Here is a 13,036-nt window from a genome sequence, read left to right as displayed (position 1 = left end):
AAAAAAAAAAAAAGGCAGTATTTTTGTCTACATCTATAGATGCTAACAAGAAAAGCCAGTAAAAAATATAAAGCAAATAATTCCCCCTGTATGTGATAATTCATGAGAAGAAAATCATTACCTTTGCAACTCTGGATTAGTAGGAAGCTGTCTAATCGAATAATCCTATTACCCAGTGGTTTGCCAATCCTCTCAGAAAAGTGCTTTTTTTTTTTTTTTTTTTGCCTTGTTGACACCTCATGCATGTATGCTAACTCATTTCAGTTGTGTCTGACTCTTTGTGACTCTATGGAACATAGCCACCTGCCAGGCCCCTCTGCCCATTTTGACACCTCACAATGATATTAACCAAATTAACCTTAGTGAGAAGATGGTCATGTTGAACTCATTTCAACTGTTATGGCCACTTTGTACAAGGACCCTCTGAACCTGTAGTCCGGTGTGGGAGAAGGAGGTTGACTAAGACTCACGAGGAAGGTCACTTCATCCACCTCATTCGTGGAGCCTCCAGTTTATGTATGTATGGCTAGAGTTCTGTGCATATGGGTGAGCATAAAGGGTTTAGGACATCTTCTGATTCAGTTCAGTCTCTCAGTTGTGTCCGACTCTCTGTGACCCAATGGACTGTAGCACGCCAGGCCTCCCTGTCCCTCACCAATACCCGGAGTTCACTCACACTCATGTTCATTAAGTCGGTGATGCCATCCAGCCATCTCATCCTCTGTTGTCCCCTTCTACTCCTGCCTTCAATCTTTCCCAGCATCAGTTCTTTTCAAATGAGTTGGTTGTTTGCATCAGGTGGCCAAAGTATTGGAGTTTCAGCTTCTGACTGGTCTATGACTTTGAAGATTCAATGAAATGTGACAGTCTCTCAGCCTCCTTGGCAAATTTAAGGACCTCACAATGCACTGGGTATCCTTCAAAGGCTACAACCACTGAATGATAGTCTGATGCTGTTGAATTGTATTGTTTCAAGAAATATATAGATTTATTTTTATTCCAAACTGACTTCCTCAATTTTATTTCTCAAAACAAATGTTATTAATCCTGCATCCTTTCTTCAGCTTCTCTACCTGTAAAAGTTGTTCATTCATGATCTCCACTTAGAAGATCTTCAATTCTTTTCCCCTCAGACAGAGGAGTTAATAGTGATAAATTGGGATCTTCACCATTGCATCTTTCAAGTCTTTATAAAAACACTAAATTTTGCACTTCCCCCCAGTGATACAATATGGCTTTTTGTTTACTGTCTGAGCAGAGAATGTATTGGGGGAGTACCTTCACAGACATCCACTTGAAAATTTCAATAATTATAACACTGTTTCCAGAGATCAGGAACAGGAAACTAAGATGAGGATTCTGTTTTATTCTGTATATCTATATCCAGTATGATTTCTGCGTATGGGTAAATAATGATCACCTGTATATCTAGTCTCAGACCCAGTGAAAGAAGAAAGCAGATCAAAGCTCTATTTAAATTATTTCCATTAGACCCACTGGCAAGAGTGTACCTTGGGTGTTTTTCCATAACTTAAGCTTAGTGTTAGTTCAGAGTCAGGATCCAATAACCCATAGAAGAGGTGGTCACTTACCTTTGCCCATTCTCATAAGTGGTTCTCATTTTCATAAGTGATTTCTGGCCATCCACAAGAAATCTTGGAGGAATATGTATAGAGCATATGTTGGCTAAGTTTCAAGTTCCTTTATCAAAGGTTCCATGCTTCCCCATAAACCTAAGGTTTCAGTGGCTGTAAACTAGCTTAGGTCACAGAATTATGAGATGGTATTTGTCTACTGGAATATTTTGTGTTGATTTTTATCCAAGTAAAAATGAAATATTACTGCAGTTGTTTTCTAGTCTACTTCATTCCATAAGAATCCCCTGATCCATGAGACACCACCATGAATGTGTGAACAATAGAATACTTGGTTAAGATCTAGAGTTTATGACATATTCGAAAATTGCATCCATCTTGTCTCTGAGTTACACATTAAGATAAGGCTTTCTGGCTTATTGGGTTTGTTGTTGTTGTTGAACAGTCCAGATTTAATTTTCAACAAAAGTCAACTTGCCACACTACAGTAATAATTTCTAACTTCATCCCAATAAACTGTAATAACTTTAGAACTCATAACTTCGGAGAGTGATTATCTCGTCTATTCCTGAAGGTGCAAGAAAAACAACGGCTTATGAATTGAAGGGAGTGCTGGGAAATGGGTCACCTGGAAGGTTCCACGGTCTAGGTCCAGGGATGCAGCCAGCTGTGGCATCTTTGCAAGAAACAGGAAAGAGAAAACCACTCTGACCTCACTTCCTGTCTTACTATTTACAGCCACTGGCTAAATCCATTAAGTAAACAGAGAGCAAAGGGACCCATGGATACAGTTTATGCAGCTGAGCATCCTGAAAAGAAGATGAGTTTAAAAGTATAGAGAATGGATTGGGAAGAACAAAGGAAAGGTATTCAACAGGCAGTAAAGTTATCAGTGTCATTGAACATATGTGTTTAATATCCAGATATACACATTTGAACATATAGTATGCTTAATAAATGTCACACATGTCTATTTTGGCTTCTACACAACTGGAGAGAATGAGAATGAAAATTCTGATTGATTATATTTCAACTAAGAATTGTAGTCTTAAAAAAAAAATCTTCATTGAATAATGCCCAATTTGTCAAAACACAATTTTATTTAATTGTCTTGTTAGTAATTTCCTATGAACATGAAAACCCAAGGGATTGCAGAATCTATAATCCTGGGGATTCAGAAACTAATATAGAGGATTCTGAAACAGTTAGATTTGAACTCTGTTGAGGTGATGGTGGGCTGAGAATTTTAGGCAAGTTATCTGAGATATTATAATCAAATGGAAAATTTTACTTGCTCCTCCAACCAATCATAAGATTATTTACATCCTAAGACATATATGTGCTAGTAAGAGGGCCTCTTTTCAAATATCTCACCATCTTCCTATTGCAGTTTCTGAAACTGCTCTGAGTTTACAAGAAAAAGTAGCATTTGTCATTACTAGAGACAAAAAAGAGCAATCAATGTTACCAAAAAATGACAAGAAATGGGAAAAAAACAATGTAAAATAAAATAATGATATATGCTACAACATGGAAAATAAAGGGAAACTATTTCAATACGGTTTTTTTTTGTAGAATTCTTATGACCCCAAATTCCTGTTTATAATAATCATAGGAATATTTCCTTTTTGAGGTGGTATTGGACTTCCCAGGTGGCGTTATTGAAGAAGAATCTGCCTGCCAATGCAGGAGATGCAAGAGACATGAGTTTGATCACTGGGTCAGGAAGATCCTCTGGAGTAGGAAATGGCAACCCATTTTAGTATTCTTGACAGGAGATTCCCATAGACAGGGGAGACAGGTGGGCTACAGTCCACGGGGTCATAAAGAGTCAGACACAACTGAGCATACAACACAGGTATTGAGAATGAAGTTCTCATATGAGTTTTATTTTCTGCTTTCAGTAGAGAAGGGGATATCAGAGTGTCCTTTAGGTTTCTGCTGCTTTTTATGCTAATGAAATAATTCTTCTGTCAAAGTGGCATATTTGGGGGTGGCAATACCTACCACATTTCATAAGTCAGTCAGTTCAGTTCAGTTCAGTGGCTCAGTCGTGTCCGACTCTCTGCAACCCCATGAATCACAGCACGCCAGGCCTCCCTGTTCATCACCAACTTCTGGAGTTCACTCAAACTCGTGTCCATTGAGTTGATGATGCTATCCAGCCATCTCATTCTCTGTCGTCCCCTACTCCTCCTGCCCCCAATCCTTCCCATCATCAGAATCTTTTCCAGTGACTCAACTCGTTGCATGAGGTGGCCAAAGTATTGGAGTTTCAGCTTTAGCATCAGTCCCTCCAATGAACATCCAGGATTGATCTCCTCTAGAATGGACTGGTTGGATCTCCTTGCAGTATAAGGGACTCTCAAGAGTCTTCTCCAACACCACAGTTCAAAAGCATCGATTCTTCGGCGATCAGCCTTCTTCACAGTCCAACTCTCACATCCATACATGACCACGGGAAAAACCATTGCCTTGACTAGACGGACCTTGGTTGGCAAAGTAATGTCTCTGCTTTTTAATATACTATCAAGGTTGGTCATAACTTTCCTTCCAAGGAGCAAGCGTCTTTTAATTTCATGGCTGCAATCAGCATCTGCAGTGATTTTGGAGCCCAAAAAAACAAAGTCTGACACTGTTTCCACTGTTTTTCCATCTATTTCCCATGAAGTCATGGGACCAGATGCCATGATCTTTGTTTTCGGAATGTTGAGCTTCAAGCCAACCTTTTCACTCTCTTCTTTCACTTTCATCAAGAGGCTTTTGAGTTCCTCTTCACTTTCTGCCATAAGGGTAGTGTCATCTGCATATCTGAGGTTATTGATATTTCTCCCAGCAATCTTGATTCCAGCTTGTGCTTCTTCCAGCCCAGCGTTCCTCATGATGTACTCTGCATATAAGTTAAATAAGCAAGGTGACAATATACAACCTTGACGTACACCTTTTCCTATTTGGAACCAGTCTGTTGTTCCATGTCCAGTTCTAACAGTTGCTTCCTGACCTGCATACAGGTTTCTCAAGAGGCAGGTCAGATGGTCTGGGATTCCCATCTCTTTCAGAATGTTCCACAGTTTATTGTGATCCACACAGTCAAAGGCTTTGGCATAGTCAATGAAGCAGAAATAGATGTTTTTCTGAAACTCTCTTGCTTTCTCCATGATCCAGCGGATGTTGGCAATCTGATCTCTGGTGCCTCTGCCTTTTCTAAAACCTGCTTGAACATCTGGGAGTTCACAGTTTACATACTGCTGAAGCCTGGCTTGGAGAATTTTGAGCATGACTTTACTAGCGTGTGAGATGAGTGCAATTGTGCGGTAGTTTGAGCATTCTTTGGCATTGCCTTTCTTTGGGATTGGAATGAAGACTGACCTCTTCCAGTCCTGTGGCCACTGCTGAGTTTTCCAAATCTGTTGGCATATTGAGTGCAGCACTTTCACAGCATCATCTTTCAAGACTTGAAATAGCTCAACTGGAATTCCATCACCTCCACTAGCTTTGTTCGTAGTGATGCTTTCTAAGGCCCACTTGACTTCACATTCCAGGATGTCTGGCTCTAGGTCAGTGATCACATTATCGTGACTATCTTGGTCGTGAAGATCTTTTTTGTACAGTTCTTCTGTGTATTCCTGCCACCTCTTCTTAATATCTTCTGCCTCTGTTAGGTCCATACCATTTCTGTCGTTTATCGAGCCCATCTTTGCATGAAATGTTCCCTTGGAATCTCTAATTTTCTTGAAGAGCTCTCTTGTTTTTCCTATTCTGTTTTTTTCCTCTATTTCTTTTCATTGATCACTGAGGAAGTCTTTCTTATCTCTCCTTGCTAGTCTTTGGAACTCTGAATTCAGATGCTTATATCTTTCCTTTTCTCCTTTGTTTTTTGCCTCTTTTCTTTTCACAGCTATTTGTAAGGCCTCCTCAGACAGCCATTTCGCTCTTTTGCATTTCTTTTCCATGGGGATGGTCTTGGTCCCGGTGAATTTAACTCAGATGACCATTATATCTACTACTGTGGGCAGGAATCCCTTAGAAGAAATGGAGTAGCCATCATGGTCAACAAAAGAGTCCGAAATGCAGTACTTGGATGCAATCTTAAAAATGACAGGATGATTTCTGTTCGTTTCCAAGGCAAACCATTCAATATTACAGTAATCCAGGCCTATGCCCCAACCAGTAATGCTGAAGAAGCCGAAGTTAATCGGTTCTATGAAGACCTACAAGACCTTTTAGAACTAACACCCAAAAAAGATGTCCTTTTCATTATAGGGGACTGGAATGCAAAAGTAGGAAGTCAAGAAACACCTGGAGTAACTGGCAAATTTGGCCTTGGAGCATGGAATGAAGCAGGGCAAAGGCTAATAGAGTTTTGTCAAGAGAATGCACTGGTCATAGCAAACACCCTCTTCCAACAACACAAGAGAAGACTCTACACATGGACATCACCAGATGATCAACACCGAAATCAGATTGATTATATTCTTTGCAACCAAAGATGGAGAAGCTGTATACAGTTAGCGAAAACAAGACCAGGAGCTGACTGTGGCTCAGATCATGAACTCCTTATTGCGAAGTTCAGGCTTAAATTGAAGAAAGTAGGGAAAACCACTAGACCATTCAGATATGACCTCAATCAAATCCCTTATGATTATACAGTGGAAGTGAGAAATAGATTTAAGGGACTAGATCTGATTGTATTAATTAGACTTCTCTAAAACAAATCAAGCAGTCCATAATTTTCTTCTTTGCATATGCTCTTCTCTCTGTCAAGGCCACAGTTCCTTTTCTCATTCATCAGACAATTCCTTCCTGTCTTTGGTGTTATGGCTTGAATTGTATCCTTTCAAAACTCTTTTGTTGGCACCCTAACCTCCCCTGCCTTACTAACACAGAATATGACTGTATTTGTAGGTGGTGGTGTTGTTAGTTACATCTGACTCTTTGCGCCCCATTGACTGGAGCCTGCCAGGCTCCTCCCTCCATGGGATTTCCTGGGCAAGAATACTGGAGTGGGTTGCCATTTCCTTCCCCAGAGGCTCTTCCTGACCTAAGGATCGAATTCGCACCTCCTGCATTTCAGGTGGGTTCTTTGCTACTGAGCCACCAGAGAAGTAGGTAGTGCCTTAAGAGACATGATTAAGTTAAAATGAGGTGACTAGGATAATCCTTAATCTAATATTACTTGTCAGTCATCAGTTTAGTCGCTCAGTCATGTCCGAATCTTTGCCACCCCAAGGACTGCAGCACACCAGGCTTTCCTGTGCATCACCAACTCCTGGAGTTTAGTGAGACACATGTCCACTGAGTCAGTGATGCCATCGAACCATCTGGCCCTCTGTTGTGAGGGTGGTCATCTACAAGCAGAAGACAGCAACCTGATGGCACTTTAATCTTGGCCTTTTATCAGACAGAAATGTAATAAAATAAATTGCTGTTGTTTATGTCACCTAGTCGGAGAAGGCAATGGCAAGCGACTCCAGTACTCTGGCCTAGAAAATCGCATGGACAGAGGAGCCTGTTGGGCTGCAGTCCATGGGGTCGCTACTAGTCAGACACGACTGAGCGACTTCACTTTCACTTTTCACTTTCACACATTGGAGAAGGAAATGGCAACCCACTCCAGTGTTCTTGGCTGGAGAATTCCAGGGACAGCAGAGTCTGGTCGGCTGCCGTCTATGGGGTCGCACAGAGTCGGACACGACTGAAGCGACTTAGCAGCAGCAGCAGCAGCGAAGTAGTATACTTTCTTATCAATAGTAGGGCTTCTTTATGTTGGCAAACATCACGGTTTACATATATAAAGACTACTTAAATTCGGAAATGTGATGACCATAATAAAACATTCTCTAAGTTTTTAATTTACACATAAAGCTGAACAAGCAAAGAAATGCAAAAATTGGTGGGATCTTTACTGATATTAGTCATTCATTCATCTTATAGAGATTTTTAAGGCCTTCCCCAATAACTCGGTAAAGAATCTGCTTGCAATGCAGGAGACGCTGGTTATTCCTGGGTTGGGAAGATCCATTAGAGAGGGATAGGCTACCCACTCCAGTATTCTTGGACTTCCCTTGTGGCTCAGCTAGTAAAGAATCCGCCTGCAATTGGGGAGGCCTGGGTTCAATCTCTGGGTTGGGAAGATCCCCTGGAGAAGGGAAAGGCTATCAACTCCAGTATTTGGGCCTGGAGAATTCCATGGTCTGTATAGTCCCTGAGATTGGAAAGATTTGGACATGACTGAGCAATTTTCACTTTCATTGTCACTGAGATTTTCATTCTGAATCTCTCTTAGGTATAGAGCTGTTTGAAATCTTTCTCTTTATCCCTCTACTTATCTATTTCTATCTATATCTCCATTTATGTTTAAGTCTGCAGTTCAGTTCAGTCACTCAAGTCAGGCCCGAATCTTAGTGACCCCATGGACTGCAGCACGCCAGGCCTCTCTGTCCATCATCAACTCCCAGAGTTTACTCAAGCTCATGCCCATTGAGTTGGTAATACCATCCAACCATCTCATCCTCTGTTGTCCTCTTCTCCTTCTGCCTTCAATTTTTCCCAGCATCAGGGTCTTTTCCAATGAGTCAGTTCTTCGCATCAAGTGGACAAAATATTCGAGTTTCAGCTTCAGCATCAGTCCTTCGAATGAACACCCAGGACTGATTTCCTTTAGGATGGACTGGTTGGATCTCCTTGCAGTCCAACGGACTCTCAAGAGTCTTCTTCAACACCACAGTTCAAAAGCATGAATTCTTTGGCACTCAGCTTTCTTTAGAGTCCAACTCTCACATCCATACGTGACTACTGGAAAAAACATAGCTTTGACTAGACATTATTTGACAAAGTAATGTCTCTGCTTTTTAATATGCTGTCTAGGTTGGTCATAACTTTCCTTCCAAGGAGCAAGCATGTTTTAATTTCATGACTTTAAGTCTTACACTTGCTGTACTCTTGTTCTTGATTCTCTAGTTTTTGGAGGAAATACTCCGGCACAACCGACCATGTGCAGAAGCGTGGCAGAGAAGAGCTACCCCATGCCCGAGGTCAGGGGCAGCGGCCGCGAGGAGCTACCCAACCCCGAGGTCAGGGCCGGCGGCCAAGAGGAGCTACCCCATGTCCAAGAGGCTGAACAGGCGCAGGAGGGCCGAGAGGAGCTACTCCACGTTCAGGGTCAGGAGGGGCGGCCTTGAGGAGACACCCCTTGTCCAAGGTACGGTACAGCAGCTGCTCTTTGCTGGAGAAACTATGAAGAGATATCCCATGACCAAGGTAAGAGAAACCCAAATAAGATGGTAGGTATTGTGACGGGGCTTGAGAGGGCAGACACACTGAAATCATAATCACAGGAAACTAGTCGATCTGATCACATGGACCACAGCCCTGTCTAACTAAATGAAACTAAGCCATGCCGTGTGGGGCCACCCAGGATGGACGGGTCATGGTGGAGAGGTCTGACAGAATGTGGCCCACTGGAGAAGGGAATGGCAAACCACTTCAGTATACTTGTCTTGAGAACCCAATGAACAGTATCAAAAGACAATATGATAGGATACTGAAAAAGGAATTCCCTAGGTCGGTAGGTGCCCAGTATGCTACTGGAGATCAGTGGAGAAATAACTCCAGAAAGAATGAAGGGATGGAGTCAAAGCAAAATCAATACCCAGTTGTGGATGTGACTGGTGATAGAAGCAAGGTCCGATGCTCTAAAGAGCAATATTGCATTGGAACCTGGAATGTTAGGTCCATGAATCAAGGCAAAATGGAAGTGGTCAAACAGGAGATGGCAAGAGTGAACGTAGACATTCTAGGAATCAGTGAACTAAAATGGACTGGAATGGGTGAATTTCACTCAGATGACCATTATATCTACTACTGTGGGCAGGAATCCCTTAGAAGAAATGGAGTAGTCATCATAGTCAACAAAAGAGTCCGAAATGCAGTACTTGGATGCAATCTTAAAAACGAGCAAATTATTTCTGTTCATTTCCAAGGCAAACCATTCAATATTACAGTAATCCAAGCCTATGCCCCAACCAGTAACGCTGAAGAAGCCGAAGTTGAACAGTTCTATGAAGACCTACAAGATCCTTTAGAACTAACACCCCTAAAAAATGTCATTTTCATTATAGGAGACTGAAGTGCAAAAGTAGGAAGTCAAGAAATACATGGAGTAACAGGCAAATTTGGCCTTGGAGCACGGAATGAAGCAGGGCAAAGGCTAATAGAGTTTTGCCAAGAAAACGCACTGGTCATAGCAAACACCCTCTTCCAACAACACAAGAGAAGACTCTACACATGGACATCACCAGATGGTTGACACCGAAATCAGATTGATTATATTCTTTGCAGCCAAAGATGGAGAAGCTCTATACAGTTAGCAAAAGCAAGACCAGGAGCTGACTGTGGCTCAGATCATGAACTCCTTATTGCCAAATTCAGACTTAAAATGAAGAAAGTAGGGAAAACCACTAGACCATTCAGATATGACCTAAATCAAATCCCTTATGATTATACAGTGGAAGTGAGAAATAGATTTAAGGGACTGGATCTGATAGATAGAGTGCCTGATGAACTCTGGACGGAGGTTCGTGGCATTATACAGGAGACAAGGACCAAGACCATCCCCGTGGAAAAGAAATGCAAAAAAGCAAAATGGCTGTCTGGGGAGGCCTTACAAATAGCTGTGAAAAGAAGAGAGGCAAAAAGCAAAGAAGAAAAGGAAATATATAAGCATCTGAATGCAGAGTTCCAAAGAATAGCAAGGAGAGATAAGAAATAGTTCGTCAGCGATCAATGGAAAGAAATAGAGGAAAACAACAGAATAGGAAAGACAAGAGATCTCTTCAAGAAAATTAGAGATACCAAGGGAACATTTCATGAAAAGATGGGCTCGATGAAGGACAGAAATGGTATGAACCTAACAGAAGCAGAAGATATTAAGAAGAGGTGGCAGGAATACACAGAAGAACTGTATAAAAAAGATCTTCACGACCAAGATAATCACGATGGCGTGATAACTCACCTGGAGCCAGACATCCTGGAATGTGAAGTCAAGTGGACCTTAGAAAGCATCACTACGAACAAAGCTAGTGGAGGTGATGGAATTCCAGCTGAGCTATTTCAAATCCTGAAACATGATGCTGTGAACGTGTTGCACTCAATATGCCAGCAAATTTGGAAAACTCAGCAGTGGTCACAGGACTGGAAAAGGTCAGTCTTCATTCCAATCACAAAGAAAGGCAATGCCAAAGAATGCTCAAACTACTGCACAATTGCACTCATCTCACAGGCTAGTAAAGTCATGCTCAAAATTCTTCAAGACAGGCTTTAGCAATACGTGAACTGTGAACTTCCAGATGTTCAAGCACGTTTTAAAAAAGGCAGAGGCACCAGAGATCAAATTGCCAACATCCGCTGGATTATGGAGAAAGCAAAAGAGTTCCAGGAAAACATCTATTTCTGCTTCATTGACTATGCCAAAGCCTTTGACTATGTGGATCACAATAAACTGTGGAACATTCTGAAAGAGATGGGAATACCACTCCACCTGACCTGTCTCTTGAGAAACCTGTATGCAGGTCAGGATGCAACAGTTAGGACTGTACATGGAACAACAGACTGGTTCCAAATAGGAAAAGGAGTACGTCAAGGTTGCATATTGCCACCCTACTTATTTAACTTGTATGCAGAGTACATCATAAGGTATATGGCTGGAAGAAGCACAAGCTGGAATGTATATTGCCAGGAGAAAAATCAATAACCTCAGATAAGCAGATGACACCACCCTTATGGCAGAAAGCGAAGAGGAACTCAAAAGCCTCTTGATGGAAGTGAAAGAGGAGAGTGAAAAGGTTGGCTTGAAGCTCAACATTCAGAAAACAAAGATCATGGCATCACTTCATGGGAAATAGATGGGGAAACAGAGGAAACATTGTTAGACTTTATTTTTCTGGGCTCCAAAATCACTCCGGATACTGATTGCAGTCATGAAATTAAAAGACGCTTACTCCTTGGAAGGAAAGTTATGACCAACCTAGATAGCATATTAAAAAGCAGAGACATTACTTTGCCAGCAAAGGTCTGTCTAGTCAAGGCTATGGTTTTTCCCATGGTCATGTATGGATGTGAGAGTTGGACTGTGAAGAAAGCTGATCTCCGAAGAATTGGTTCTTTTGAACTGTGGTACTGGAGAAGACTCTTGAGAGTCCTTTGGACTACAAGGAGATCCAACCAGTCCATTCTAAGGGAGATCAATCCTGGGTGTTCATTGGAAGGACTGATGCTAAAGCTGAAACTGCAATACTTTGGCCACCTCATGCGACGAGTTGACTCACTGGAAAAGACTCTGATGCTGGGAGGGATTGGGGAGAAGGATGAATGGGATGACAGAGAATGAGATGGCTGGATGGCATCACCAACTCTGTGGACATGAGTTTGAGTGAACTCCGGGAGTTGGTGATGGACAGGGAGGCCTGGTGTGCCGTGATTCATGGGGTAGCAAAGAGCCAGACACGATTGAGCAACTGAACTGAACTGAATTGAACTGACTCCTTTATTGAAAACTGACAGTGAATCTAAGTAAAGATATTTGCTATCTTCTTCATCTGTTGCTGAAGAAATATATAATGGGAAGCAAACAAATGACTATCAGAATAAAAAATAAATTTATTTTAAAGGTATTTTATGACTGGTATTTTACTTGTGACCTCTTAACTCATTCTTCTAAGAAATGGATAAATATCTTCAGAACCAATATTCAAGGTTTGTACTTTTTTTTTTCTCACCTGTGGACTGCAAGATTTGAATCAAATCATTTAATCCATATAATCGTGACCATGATTCAATAATAAATTTTATTATTCCCTGGTAGCTCAGCTGGTAAAGAATCAACTGTAATGCTGGAGAGCCTGGTTCAATTCCTGGGTCAGGAAGACCTGCTGGAGAAGGGATAGGCTACCCACTCCAGTATTCTTGGGCTTCCCTTGTGTCTCAGCTAGTAAAGAATTTGCCTGCAATGTGGGCGACCTGGTTTCCGTCCCTGGCTTGAGAAGGTCCCATGGATAAGACAATCTACCTTCTAACCACTCCAGTTTTCTGCCCTGGAGAGTTCTCAGGACCGTACAGTCCATGGAGTCACAGAGAGTCGGGCAGGACTGAGCAAATTTCACTTCACTACACTGATTAATTTACTATATATGCAAACAACCATGGAGGATTTCTACTGTTGTAGAAATCAAATCTCTCACAAAATTCTCAGAATCCAGCCCCTTTATTTATAAAACATATTGACATACATTATTGTCAACTGAAAATAATACAGGCTGGTATTTCCACATTATTTAATAATTTGTGTTCTTTTTTATTTATTTCTGAGACTACAGACTGTCATTGATGATGTAGAGATTAATCTGTTAAAAAGAAAAGAAAATTAAAAAAGCACTCTTTGTTTA

The sequence above is a fragment of the Moschus berezovskii genome, chromosome 7, assembly GCF_049115385.1.
Source record: "Moschus berezovskii isolate FMDL1 chromosome 7, NW_MosBer_1.0, whole genome shotgun sequence".
In the NCBI taxonomy this organism is placed as follows: Eukaryota; Metazoa; Chordata; class Mammalia; order Artiodactyla; family Moschidae; genus Moschus; species Moschus berezovskii.
The sequence above is the reverse complement of the archived record's forward strand: the minus strand, read 5'-3'. Positions refer to the sequence as shown.